At 36.2% G+C, this 13,184-nt stretch overlaps 1 protein-coding gene across 4 annotated transcripts in view; it reads left to right on the top strand.

Annotated features, from left to right (window-relative positions):
• The window catches only part of LOC126469960 (juvenile hormone epoxide hydrolase 1-like), a 64,675-nt gene extending 51,973 nt beyond the window's left edge, over positions 1–12,702 (top strand). For 3 of the 4 annotated variants that reach the window (XM_050097395.1, XM_050097378.1, XM_050097387.1), the window contains exon 7: positions 7,201–7,829. The gene's annotated coding sequence lies outside the window, so the exon portion shown is untranslated. Of the gene's footprint in view, positions 1–7,200; positions 7,830–12,574 lie in introns of those variants that run through there. The other variant, XM_050097406.1, reaches the window with a different exon arrangement.
• Positions 12,703–13,184: the final 482 nt, after the last annotated feature.

The following is a 13,184-nucleotide window of genomic DNA, read 5'->3' as shown; positions in this document are numbered from 1 at the left end:
CCATTTTGTACAAATCTTTGTGCTCTCTTAAATAATAAGAAAATATTTGGTGACCAATTTTCGTATGTATTATAAACAGTAGTTGGCCATCAAAATAGCTGCTTGGAAAAATACAAAATTAAATCTCCTGTAGTAACTGCAGAAGAAAACTGAAACTTCTTGTTTACCAACAGAAGGTCTACAAAGTAAATTGTGTTATGCTACTGTTTCCCAGTTGTTGACATATTGAGGGCAAAGTTAATGATTTTTGCAAACATGGCAAAAACAGGTATTTGTAGCCCACTTCTACTGAAAGTATTTTCTACAAACTCTTTTACATTATTTTTATTAGCAAAACCATGTACCAAACAACCTAAAACAGCAGGTTTCATTTTGCAATGTAAGCATATGAGGCACTAAAAATGAGTGACAAACTGGGGGCAAAGCGAAATTGTGTCCATATTGTGCTGGCACTCAAATTAAATCTGACCTCCATTTTATTATGTTTTACAATTGTTTAGTATACCCTAGAGAAGGTAATATCAAAATTCCTAATGAAGACAATATGATCTAAAGTCAGAACAACTTGAAAAACTACAAAGAAAAGGGCTGTATTATGTTATCACTCATCATGAGATATTTCATCCAGTTTTTCTGCTGTAACATCTACAGAATTAAACTAGTTTTAAGGTTCAAAATTTAAATTTGCATTAACAAGGCACTGGAGATCATTGTTGTAAAACTGTTGCAGAACAGCTACAACACAAATCCTGTAAACTGCCTTCAGTTTTACACCATTACCACAATGTGTAAATTTTGGTGAAGTTCATAGCAGTATGCCTGTGCCCCCCCCCCCCCCCCCCCTTTTCTTTCTTTAAATGTCGTTAATGAGGATTTTGAATGCATATAGTGCATCTAATGTACTTGGAGCCATGGTGCTTAAGTTGGTAGAGCACTAGACTCCAAACTTGGAGGTCCTTGGTTCAGGCATGAATAGGCAAGTGGATTTGTCCTCATTCCAGTCCTTCTGGAATGGGGCCAACTTCACTCTTCCTGCTGTCAGACAAGCACCAGGCATCTTTTCTGGGGGTGAAAGATGGCAGGGCCAACAGGCCCACCACCCTCTCGCTCTCAGTGGCGTGGCGAAGAAAGGCTGCAGTCCATGTGCATTCAGGCCTATAGCTTGGTCACGAGCTTTCGTCACAGACTTTATTGATATACTATTTTAATTCTGGTTTAAAGTACAGCATATTTTGTGTTTGCAGTTTATGTGGAACGTAAGTGTACTGATGAAAAATTGTATAAATGTTTTGCTATGGACCAGGGTTGCTTAACCGCTGTTGGTTTGTTTTAAAGTGGGAAAATCAGCATCCCCATCACAAGAAGACCAGGTTCGGTAGCTGTGCAACAGCAGCCATGGGTGACTTTCTGTGCCACAGGATCCTAGCCTGATAAGGGTTTGTTTCCACAGGGTCCCATGACTGATGATACATTTCCTTAAGTGTCCCAGCCCAGAGCTAGAAGAGATCTCTTGTAGGCTCCTAAGCTTATTTTTACTCAAAGCCTCCAAGTGACTTTAATTTTTTAGAGGTTTCATAAATTTGATGTTGCATATTGTAATGGATCTGGAAGATGTGTTATTTTCTATCGGATTTGTCGATACCAAATCTAATGAGGGAAGTTGTAAATGTTTTCTTATATTTTTGTCAGAATATTTTTTTTGTAAATTGTAATTTGCCCTATTTTATGCTAATTTGCTTATATGTTTGAGAGTGACAGCATATTGAGTAATATTAGTAGATGTGACGAAGAATATCAAAGAGACTGGTTACAAGTGGAAGCTTGTGTGTTGTGTAAAATGTCTTTGACCCTGGAGTCGTCTTTGACCGTAGTCAGTCGGCAGTGAACTCTCGGTGTGTGTGACAGTGGAACAATGTGCAGGTCACCATTATAATAATTTACAAGTGAACAGGAAAAATGAATTATGTTACTACTTTTTTATATAAACATCAAGAAGGAACCACATTCGAAGAAATGGTATTTGAAGCACCAAAAATGAGGCAAACGCATTGAACCAGGTCATTTCGGCAGCCGACGAAACAGCATTGTGGAATCATACTTTCACTAGACGACTGAAGCCAACACAAAAAGACAAATATCATCTTACAAACATTTCACGGAAAAGGTGCTGTCACGAAATATGCTAAATTCAAGTAAATAAAAATAGTGAGCATATTTCAATATCACAAGGAAAACTATACTGCATTGTCAGAAGAAAAAAGGATAATAAGCTTTTTATCCTGTAGATCACACTTAAGGGCTTCAAGATGCAAACTTTGACGTTTGTCGATGTACTGATAGCATGACAGACACCAACATTTTGTTGCTACTTCTTCATTAACTCCATCCATTGCCATTACCTTTGTTTGTAAACTGTGTCTTTGTAATGGATCCATTGCTTTTACACAATAACCTCATATGGATCACAGTCCATGAAATAGCTGGCAACTGCAGATGATACAGCTTCTGATCAAGGACACATTTGACAGCTATACAGCATGCGTTCTTTACTTTCCTAACAGCAAACTGCCTTGTTGAGAAAATTGTTACAATATTCACTTATTGCTTCTCTGTTAACTATAAGCTTAGCATTCTGGAGAACCACACTATCACAAACTGCATGCATTCCAGCTGATCTAACTGTTACTCTCTATTTTGGTAAGGTCGCAAAATTTTTAGAACCCTTTTTGTGACCCGTTTCATTTCTAGTAGCACACATACATTTCCCGTAGATTGCACAGCAGCAAACTTTCTTGCATGTATGTCTTTGTGCTTGTAAGTCTAAATGTCTTGCGCCCTTTTTCCAAGGAATGATCTGCTAAATTTATAATCTTCAAAAACAATTTACAATCCACTGTCTTCTGCTGATAATTGTCTTCCTTGCTGATTTTCAGTGGGTGCTAGAATGCCTTTCCCTGCTTAATCTTTCGAGCATGCTTTACCATTTTTTAGGGTTCTGTGCCACAGTCTGTAAAAACAGAACTCTTATATCAGATCCCTTTGTTTTTCATTTGACTGACTGACTGACTCACTCACTAACTCACTCACTCACTCACTCACTGTTAAGAAACATTCCTCTCAAGTAGACGTGTGTTCAAATTTATGTCCTATATTAAGGTCTATGGCCCCTTGGAGGTGTAAAAATTTTAAGCTTTGAAATAACTTCAATCAAAATTTACAGACGTTTATGTCACATATTTTGATACTCAAAAATCCACTCCTCAGAAACTATAGGTTGCTTCCCATTGATCTATAGGGTGCTTCCCATTGACTTAGAATCATTAAATTTGGTAAGTAGTTGGTAAGTAGCTAGGGTTTACTGTAAAAGTAAAGGGTAAAACCCGAAAATTGGTAATTTGTAATTATATTACACAACAATATATTTTGTCATCTTTTTTTTATCCATCTGTCTGCCTGCCAAGACCTTTTTCTTGTGAACAGTTTGGTGTGTTTAGTTCAGATTTACATCACACACTAAGGCCTATTGTCCCTTGGCGGCACAGCCATCCTGATTTAGGTTTTCCGCGATTTCCCTAAATCGCTCCAGGCAAATGCCAGGATGGTTCCTTTGAAAGGGCACGGCTGATTTCCTTCCCCATCCTTCCCTAATCCAATGAGACCGATGACCTCGCAGTTTGGTCTCTTCCCCCAAACAACCAACCAACTCTTGGCGGCATAAGAGTTGTGAGCTAAGTAAATGCAATCAAATGATATGGTCATTTATGTCACATACTTTTACACTAAAAAACACACTCATCAAAACCTATAGGGTGCTTCGCGTTGACCTAGGATCATGAAATTTGGCAAAAGCAAGGTTTCACAGTGCAAGTAAAGGAAAAAAATCCAAAAATTTTTCTTTTGTAATTATATCACATGAAAAAATTTTTATCCCTCTGTCTGCCCATCTTTCAAGACCCATTTTTCTTTGGAACAGGTTGATGTATCAAATTCAAATTTATGTCACATATTGTCCCTTAGCGATGTAAATAATTTAAGCTTGTAAGTCAATGCAATCAAAAGATTCATTCATTTACATCACATATTTTGGTACTCTCACACTCAGTTGCTAGAAACTATAGGCTACTCCCGTTGACCTAGAGTCATGAAATTCAGCAAGAAGCAAGGTTTCACAGTACATGCAAAGTAAAAAATCTGAAACTTATTAAATTGTAATTATATCACATAAAAAATCTTTTGGCATTTGAACATACATTGCATTCACCTTCCATCAAAAGTATTATAGACAAACGTTGTTGAACGCGAAAGTAAAATGTAAGTCGCAGTCGTATTTTAGTAAGTAAATATTTTTTTTCTAAAGCTTCTCTCTCTCTCTCTCTCTCTCTCTCTCTACATATACAAACTGAAGTCATCTGTTCACTTCTTTTTGTATATCTGCGCTAGTCTCAGGAACTACTATAGAGATTTTGATACAGTCTTGGAATTCCCAGGACAAATATTTGCTAGGATAAATATCAATAACGGCAAAAATTGATGATACACTGTGATGATGAGGGTGATAAATATGACTCCATGTATTTAATTAATGTGGTCTTGCAAGCTGCATGAATTTTCTGACCTGGCATTGTTATGAACGAGCTTCTTCTTCTTCTTCTTCTTCTTCTTCATCAGAGCACAAGCTGTTTCAGCATCGTTGACTGAATTCATGTCTTTGTTATGATTTCATTTTCCAACAGATTACAGCATTTTTTTTTTTTTTTTATCAACTGTCGTATTGAGTCAGCAAAAGAGCTTCATAGTGCAAGCAAACTTGGGGCATATTGCCCAGCTTTGCTTCAGAGTGACTGCCAGGCTAGTAGTTCTTGTTTGCAGTCACTAAAATCTGTAAAAAGTTTCAACCCATCTTTTTTGCATAGAAAATTACAAAACACTTTGATGCTCCATCTCATTGGCCATTTGAGCAGGAAGGCAAGCTACTCCTTTCTATTAAATCACAAAAGTATTAATTGCAAAACACTGTGTGCCCAAATTGCAGCTAAACTGCAACTAAATGAAGTTATGCACATTGTATAACACTGGAATAAAACACCTAACAAAAATGTATGTTGCTATGCAAAAAGTAATAAAAACTGATATTATTAGAAATATAGAATGGATTATAAATCTTGCATGATCTTCTGAAGCACAAAAGAGCTACACTCAGCCAAGAGAACTCGGTCGCTATGCTGCAAGCACAACAGCAAAATGCAAATAGTGTGAACAAGGCTCCACAAGATTGAAACAAAAAGAAGTATAGCCAGTTATCAGAGTAAGTGTTGATATGTTTTCTACAAAATGTGTGCCTACAGATATTTTCCATGTTAAATTGGTTGTTAAATAGTTAGACTTACTTTTAACCCTTAGCGAACACAACTAAAAATCACAAGATACCCTGTGTCTAGAAAATTAAATACTCTTGAATATTCACTATGAACATTTTTATCATGCAAGGCATGGTTCAACATGCAGTGCTGATTGTTTGAGGACAACGTTTGATCGAACAGAACCCAAAAAATTACAGTTTACAAGTGGGATTACCTCAAATGATTAGGCACAAAAAGGAGAACAATACCCATTCATTGGATTCTTCATATCCTTTCATTCCAAAAAAAGAAAAAAATTGCAGAGCTGAGTGCTTTGGTGGTTTTTGAATAAAAAGTCTTTTAAAAAATATTTTTTTTTTTTTTAAATACTGAAGCTTTATTTCTATTCATTCGGACTTCTTGCACCTCCATCTTGTCATTGTTCTAGAAGACCTTATATGTTTGCATTACAAAGCCAAATCCAGTTTTTTGAGTGCTTTAGAACATGTTCTGTCTGATGAAAATAGTTTAAAAGAGTTTGAAGAAAATACTTTTTTGGAAAAGATAGCTGAGATTACCCATTTTTGCTATTTTAAAAAAAAATCATCAACTTTGTCCTCAATTTGTGAACTATGACCTTTCATTCGTAACTTAAATGAAAAATTTCACGTTATCTTGCAATTACTTCTACAGATATACAAAGGCAAACTGTACATTTTCTCAAGCAGTTATATTTGCTATCAACTTTGCTTCAAATTATCTGGATGAAAATTGCTCAGGAAATCTTTTTTTATTATTATTTCACTTAAAAGACCAAAAGTAGTTGTACAATATGGCCCAGTTTCTCTCTCAACTCAGTGGTGTATTATTGAAAGTTGCACTACAGGGACAAGCAAATGGCTATATCTCTGTAAGTATTACCTTGTCAGAAATAATGCTTTACCAATGCTTATTGGAATGTGTGAATGTTCACACAAAATTTCATCAAAATCTGTGATAATCATGAGGGAACTTTCTTGAAATAAGACTAGTTGGCATGGAGTGGCCCTGTTGGTGGTTTCTCTGCATGTAGAAACTATTTTGTTGTTTCAGTAATATATATGTTACAATCCCTTATGAAATGACAGCTCCGTAGCCTGTATGTCGTCATTCAAGCATAGTCCAGTGTCACTATTCCTATGACACAGAATCGTGAAATGTGACTTTCTTGTGTCCACATAATGTAGGTTATTCATTTGTAAACTATTATAAATAATTCTGCCACAGAACTTGAGTGGTATATTACTGGCAAACACCAGAAATATCTAATCTAAGTATCTATCGGCTCACTGTATTCCATAGGTTCTGTAGAATTGAGATTGCATACACCAGCAGTAAAGTTAAGACACTTAAAAATGAACTTGGAAAACAGCGGCTTGCCTGGAGTTCATACTTTATCCATCATGCTTTACCCAACAATAAATAAGCTCAAATTATTCAAACCATAAAAAGTTTGCTTGGGAGATACTACTAAAATTATATACATACAAAATTTCTGTGCAGTTTTAGTGCATAACTGTATTAGAAGCATGGGATCATGTTGCATTCATCTCACACAGAAATATTATTGACAAACAAGACCATACAGCTCTGCACATCAATAAATAAGGGCACAGGTTTTAGATAGCCTATGTATAATTATTGAGATAGCTCCTGTAAACTGCTTTTTGTAGCTCAAAATGAGAGTTTTAAATGTAAAAGTGTGTGTGTGTGTGTGTGTGTGTGTGTGTGTGTGTGTGTGTGTGTGTGTGTGTGCGCGCGCACACGCGCGTCCGTGCGTGTTTGTTTTTGTAGGTCTATTCTCATTTTTCTTCTGTTTCAGAACACAAGAGTCAAAAGTGATGGAAGATGATTTGTTATACTCCCATAAAATTAATGAAAACTCCTCTGTTTGAATGGGGAAGTTAACCTGATAACATTTGTCAACATGCCACATATTAAAAAAATGTTTCTGGTAATTATAGTATTCTCCCAAAGTAAATAATGGAGATCATGGTGTACATTTGAAGAACTTCGAAGGGAATGATGAAAAATAGCAATTTATCTCTCACTGCCTGGGCATCACAAGTCACGTGGCTACCAATGAAGCTTAAAATCTTTGCTGAAGACTTGAAAACATGCAAAGCAAGAGGGTAAATAGGATGATAACACACACATTCAGTATTTCTCCTTCCATGATGCCAAACAGCACACACTTGAAGTGACGCAAAAAATTGTCATAAATGTAGTGAAAAATTTATTGATGTGAAAGAGGCTTTGAATACTTCACATTGAGGCTCCATGAACATAAATTTCAGCAAATAGTATTTCTCCTTATCACAATGGAGATGGTATGAGTGTACTTCCAGAAAACGCTTCATGTGGTGTGCATCATGGTATTTAATACCCATCACAGTGAAGGCTTTCCATTTCATGTATTATTGTTTTATTTTTAATAAAGCTTAAAATGAATTTTGTGTATCAGTATATTATTATTATATTATTCAGTGTGTTATTATGGCACTAATAAAAAAGAAAGAATGAAACGGGCTATTTGCTTGCGGAGTTTAAATTTGTTCTTTGGTCCTGCAGTAGAAGTTTCTAAATGCTTTGTTATGATCTGGGGCACAGAAATATGGCACTGTAAAAGGCATCTGGCTTCTACTTTAATTTCTTTTTCTTCTGATAAATACCAGTTTATCTCAACAGTACCTTTTCATTTATCTCATAACTACATATCATTTAGAATAGTTAAGTCACCACCAACCATACAATTTTAAACTGTACAGTTTTCAGCATCTTAAAATTACTATTTTGTATGATGATGGTAAAAAAACCATTGCCTCATTTTGAACACCCCAGTGCTTTCTAGAGTGGGAGAAAATAGGCTATAACCTTTAACCCTGCTGTACTGTTTGGGTCTGTTATCCAAATTGGTTGTAAATTTCAGTTCTCATTATTTAAATACTAAAGCAGCTTTATGAAATTTGATTACTTTTGTCTGAAAATGCATGAGAAATGTGTGTGTAAAGATCTTTTAAAATATTTTAAGTAGGTGAGTCATAAATCATAATGACCCAACATAAGTATGATTACTCTAATATCAAATATTTCGTAGTTTTCTGTTACACTTTATCATAATAATGAACTTTATCATTACAACATGTACCCAACAGTCAACAATGCCTCTGCATTTACAACAATGGGCTTGTTTCTTGCTTTCTCCAAGATATTGCTTAGTGCTTCTCAGTTATTTGAATCATAATATTTCTGCTGCTCAGTTCGAATTGTGACACCATGGCAGCTGGATCATTGACTGATATTGAATTGGAAGACTTAGTAAATTCCTCAACAGGTGGAGGAAACCTTCAGAGTTTGAAGACCATGTCAGCTACACATCTGAAAACAAATGTTCTAATGACAGTCCGTAGCCTCTACAAAATAGTGTTCAGTATTTTCTGTGTAAAAACGAGGGTACAGAATAACCCTTACACCTACCAGCACAAAATGACCGCCTATCAGCTTCGAATGGCATCAATAATACCCTGGAGTTCCCAGATATACAACCAATAATATGCAACCACAATTTCAAATAGTATTTTTACAGTGCTTCAAAATAAAATAATAGTGATGTCAAATATTGAGGGGCAGCAAATTTGTGGACAACAGTGGTCACACATCGATGGTTCCATTTTTCACACATACGTAGGACTCTTAGTCCTTGCTGACACACAGTACATCAGTCACATTGGGAAATCTACAAAAACTTTGTGGGATTAGGATTCTGAGCAGAACATATTTCAGGCAACCATGTCCAAGGAAACATTCTGTAAAAGACCGCGTTTCTACGGTTTGATAAGAAATCCACTAGAGAAAAAAATACTATGTACTGATAAACTTATTGCAATTTGTAGTATTTGAAGTGGGTAGAAGCTTATTACAATTATTTTTAACAACACATAGAAATGTGACAGTGTCAACAACTGTATGAAAAAGCGTTTTGCAGTATTTTCATTACAGATCAAATTGACCTGAGCAGTATATTTGTATAGTAAAAGTGTACAGAACAGCAATGTTTACTAGCTGACAGATTCATCTGCAGAAGTAACTGGAAACGAAAGGGAAAAGCTTCGTTGAATAGTAGATATTAGGATTAAGCGGAAAATTACTAGCCAGGCTCACAGCTGGTGTTGATACCAGAGAAATTTTGTTTTTGCTATGGAAGTAGAAGTTGAGCAAAACTGTAAATTAAATGTTGACTTTAATTACAAAATATTTTTGTTTATACAGCTGTATGTTCAAATGGCTAAACTGAAATAGTGCTATCAAAAAATTACTAGTTTTGAATGGCGTTTCAGCAACAGAAATTCATTTTAAGTTGTTATACATTTGTGGGGAGTGTGATTCTTCATTTTTAATGCAAAGGAAACAAACAGTTGAATGCAGCTCCCTTTATCAAAGACGGTCCATATGAATTATGTAAAAACGTATCCACAGACAAAGATATTAATAGTGCTCACAACATGGCATTAGACAACCTGCAGTTAATGATGTATAAAATAGCTGATGCCAGAGACTAGGCTGCTCCAACATTGCCCCACAGTATCCAGATCATTGCAACACTGCTCACATGCTCCCAACTGGTGCAGAAATGACCCTACTACCTGCCTGCCCATGTGTCAGCCTGTTGTCCACCCCTGCCATGGGCACACGGTTTCCCTTTCGCAGGTGTATATTTCACATGAATAATTAACTATGAAAAAGGTTTGCGCAAGGTTAATACCTGTCATTTTGTCCCCAAGATCTTTTCTTTCTCAAATCATACATATTGTTCTGCATATAGCTTTCTCCCTCCATTCCCCCTTCCTCCACATGACCTCCTTCCTGCTTACTCCCTCCCACCACTTTTCACCTTTCCAGAGACCTAGATATTCTAGTTTGCGAGACAAAATGTCTATATTTATATTGTCATTTGCTCCTTTGCTGTCTCAGAAAGTAGTGGAAGGCACTTATTTTCTTTCAAAAGGTAATTGGAAGATCTGTGAATGATTGGGTAATATTTTCATTGTGCTTTCTCCCTTTCTGAACCAGAACAGCAAAAAAATCAAAGTTTAACATCCCTGCCAGATACTGACATGGTCACAGAAGTTAATACAGGTGGTAGTGTAATAACAGATGAGACACATCCAGGTGGTAGTGCACAATTTAATACTGTTTTGTCATAAAGGGGTAAAGGGACATTGTTGCCAGATCCTTTGAAATTTTGTAAGATGTTCCTTTTTTTAAGTAGCCTTAAAATATTAAATTTTTTATAAACTTTGTGAAATTTTCCGGTATTCTTGTACAAAAAAAAAAAAAAAATTGTACAACTCACAATTGCACATTAACATGAGCTAGTACATCTCTCTCACTGGAGTCTTACCCTGCTATCCTATGCTTACCCAGAGACTTATGCCATGCTCTCTATGAATAGTTTCCACGTGGAATGATGTGGGACATCATTCGAGTAGCACTGTCAGTGTTGCATATGGAAACATCCACATGGTTGTGTGGGAGTGTTATGCACTTGCGTAACAGGAGGTTGCCAACGTGAAGGGGGGGAGAGCATTGTGTTGTCATTACTGGTGATCTTTTTCATGATTCAAGACATCACTGAATACTCTGCATCCAAATTTCCACTGAAAGACAGCAATGAGAGTATATTTACAACCAGTGTATGCTCTTCATCATGCTGATTCATGTGGTGATAACTGGCAAGGAAACAGAGCACCACATTTTAAACACTGCCAAGGGTGACACAGTTGGAATGGATCAAGATCTGTGTATTTCAAATTATGTTCCCAGCTGCAGACATGGGACTGATGGTCTCTACTACATACAATATTAGCAAGTAGTTTAATGTTTCATGCAACTGAAATTAAATCATCTTACATGATGAAAGTTGTATTGCAGTAGTATACACTGCTTCAGATACATGGTTCGAAACTTCTGAAAATTAGAAAGTTCAGATACGTAACAGAATTCTGACTGAAAGAAAAAGCTTCTACACTCTTGATGTATATGTACATGGTTATGTAAGTGACCTTTTAATTTAACTACAGATCAGAAGCTTTTGTCCCTATAGTTCTTAACACTACAACCATGTATAGAGTAACTGTAAGTTCGTACATTGCTCCTCACCCCATGTAGGTGGCATTGAGTTGCAGACAGGCACACTGAAAAGACATTTAAGCTTTTGGACAAAAGTTCCTTCTTCCAAAATAGAAAAACACACACACACACACACACACACACACACACACAAACACACAAACAAAATTCTTGCAAGCACAATGATGCAAGGGCTGATAAAGCCATGGAAAACGAGTACCACACAGCCAAAATGGTCTGATTTAGTCCAGTTCGATCTTGAAGAGGGGCAATGGGGAACTGTTCATAAGGCACTGGGCATTGTTGTTGGTTGGGGAAGGGACCAACTTTCAAAGGAACCATCTCGGCATTTACCTGAAGCAATTTAGGGAAATCACAGAAAACCTAAACCAGGGTGGTCGGACGCGGATTTGAACCATCGTCCTCCCAAATGCGAGTCCAGTGTACTTACAACTGTGCCACATTGCTCGGCCCACTGGACATTTAGTGACTTATCAGATGACACCAAGACCTTGTACAAAGTAATGAATTGTTGATTTGTGTGTATATGTTAGTTTGAATTCGGATTCTGAATCTGTGCTGTCAGCGTGTGACGCAGTAGAATATGTTATCAAGTTTAATCCTCAATGGGTAAAAAGAAGCAGTAAAAATGTGTTGTCATACCTTCTGCTTCACTTGTAATTGTGATGTGAAAACAATGGTAACGGTGATACAGTAAATCACACAAGTGGACAGAAGTATGAAGTGTAGTGAATTGTCCAACAGAGGCAACTGAAAATCGATATGCCATCAGATAGTGATAATTTAATAACAGCAGACATGTGAAGTCAGTAAAATTCACATTGCCAGTTTTGTTTCCCAGCATGAGTTACCACCTTGGGTGATTGAACATTTGCTGAAGTTTTCCGAAGCTGTAAACTCCAGTTCAGAATAAAAGTATGAGGAATTATAAATAATTTTATTGCAAAGCAAGTTATGTGCAGCTAATTAAAACACAGAAGACAAATTTGGTCTCATCATTGATGAATCAACAAATAAGCGATGTGTAAAATACTTGTGTGTTGCAGCATGTGTCCTGAGTGTTGGAAACAAAGTGATATCTCCTTAAGACAAATTACAGTTGTTGATGCCAGGAGGAATACAGTATATCAGGAAATAGCTAATTTATTCTGCGGCCACTATGTTCACTGCAACCAGAATGTTGTGTCTGTAGTTGAAATGAGGTAATGTATAACACTACAAACATTTAACAAGTGAGTAAAACATGAACATATTTAATAATTTTTTCATAATGTTGGGCCACAGTCATAATATATTTCTTTAAAGTCAGTACTGCCATTAGACTGTTTTTTATTTGCGGTGTTACATTACACGATCATGATTTTGGCTTTAAAGTGCCATTATCAAGTGTTTTAATGTTATACAGTGCCTAAGATGGCATACTGTCATATTTAAAATACACTATTAGACACATTGATCCTTAGACAATGTGTCTAATAGTGTATTTTAAATACAACAGTATGCGGTGTAATGTAACACTGCAAATAAAAAACAGTCTATTGGCAGTACTGACTTTAAAGAAATGAACATATTTATTCACACAGTGTTCAAAGTAAAGTGTGCTATACATATTTTTTGTGTGTCTGTTCCATCCTGGTTGTCATACAGTCAATCACT

This window comes from Schistocerca serialis, chromosome 1 (genome assembly GCF_023864345.2).
Source record: "Schistocerca serialis cubense isolate TAMUIC-IGC-003099 chromosome 1, iqSchSeri2.2, whole genome shotgun sequence".
Classification (NCBI taxonomy): Eukaryota; Metazoa; Arthropoda; class Insecta; order Orthoptera; family Acrididae; genus Schistocerca; species Schistocerca serialis.
Note: the sequence above shows the minus strand (reverse complement) of the source record. Positions and strands in the feature narration are given on the sequence as shown.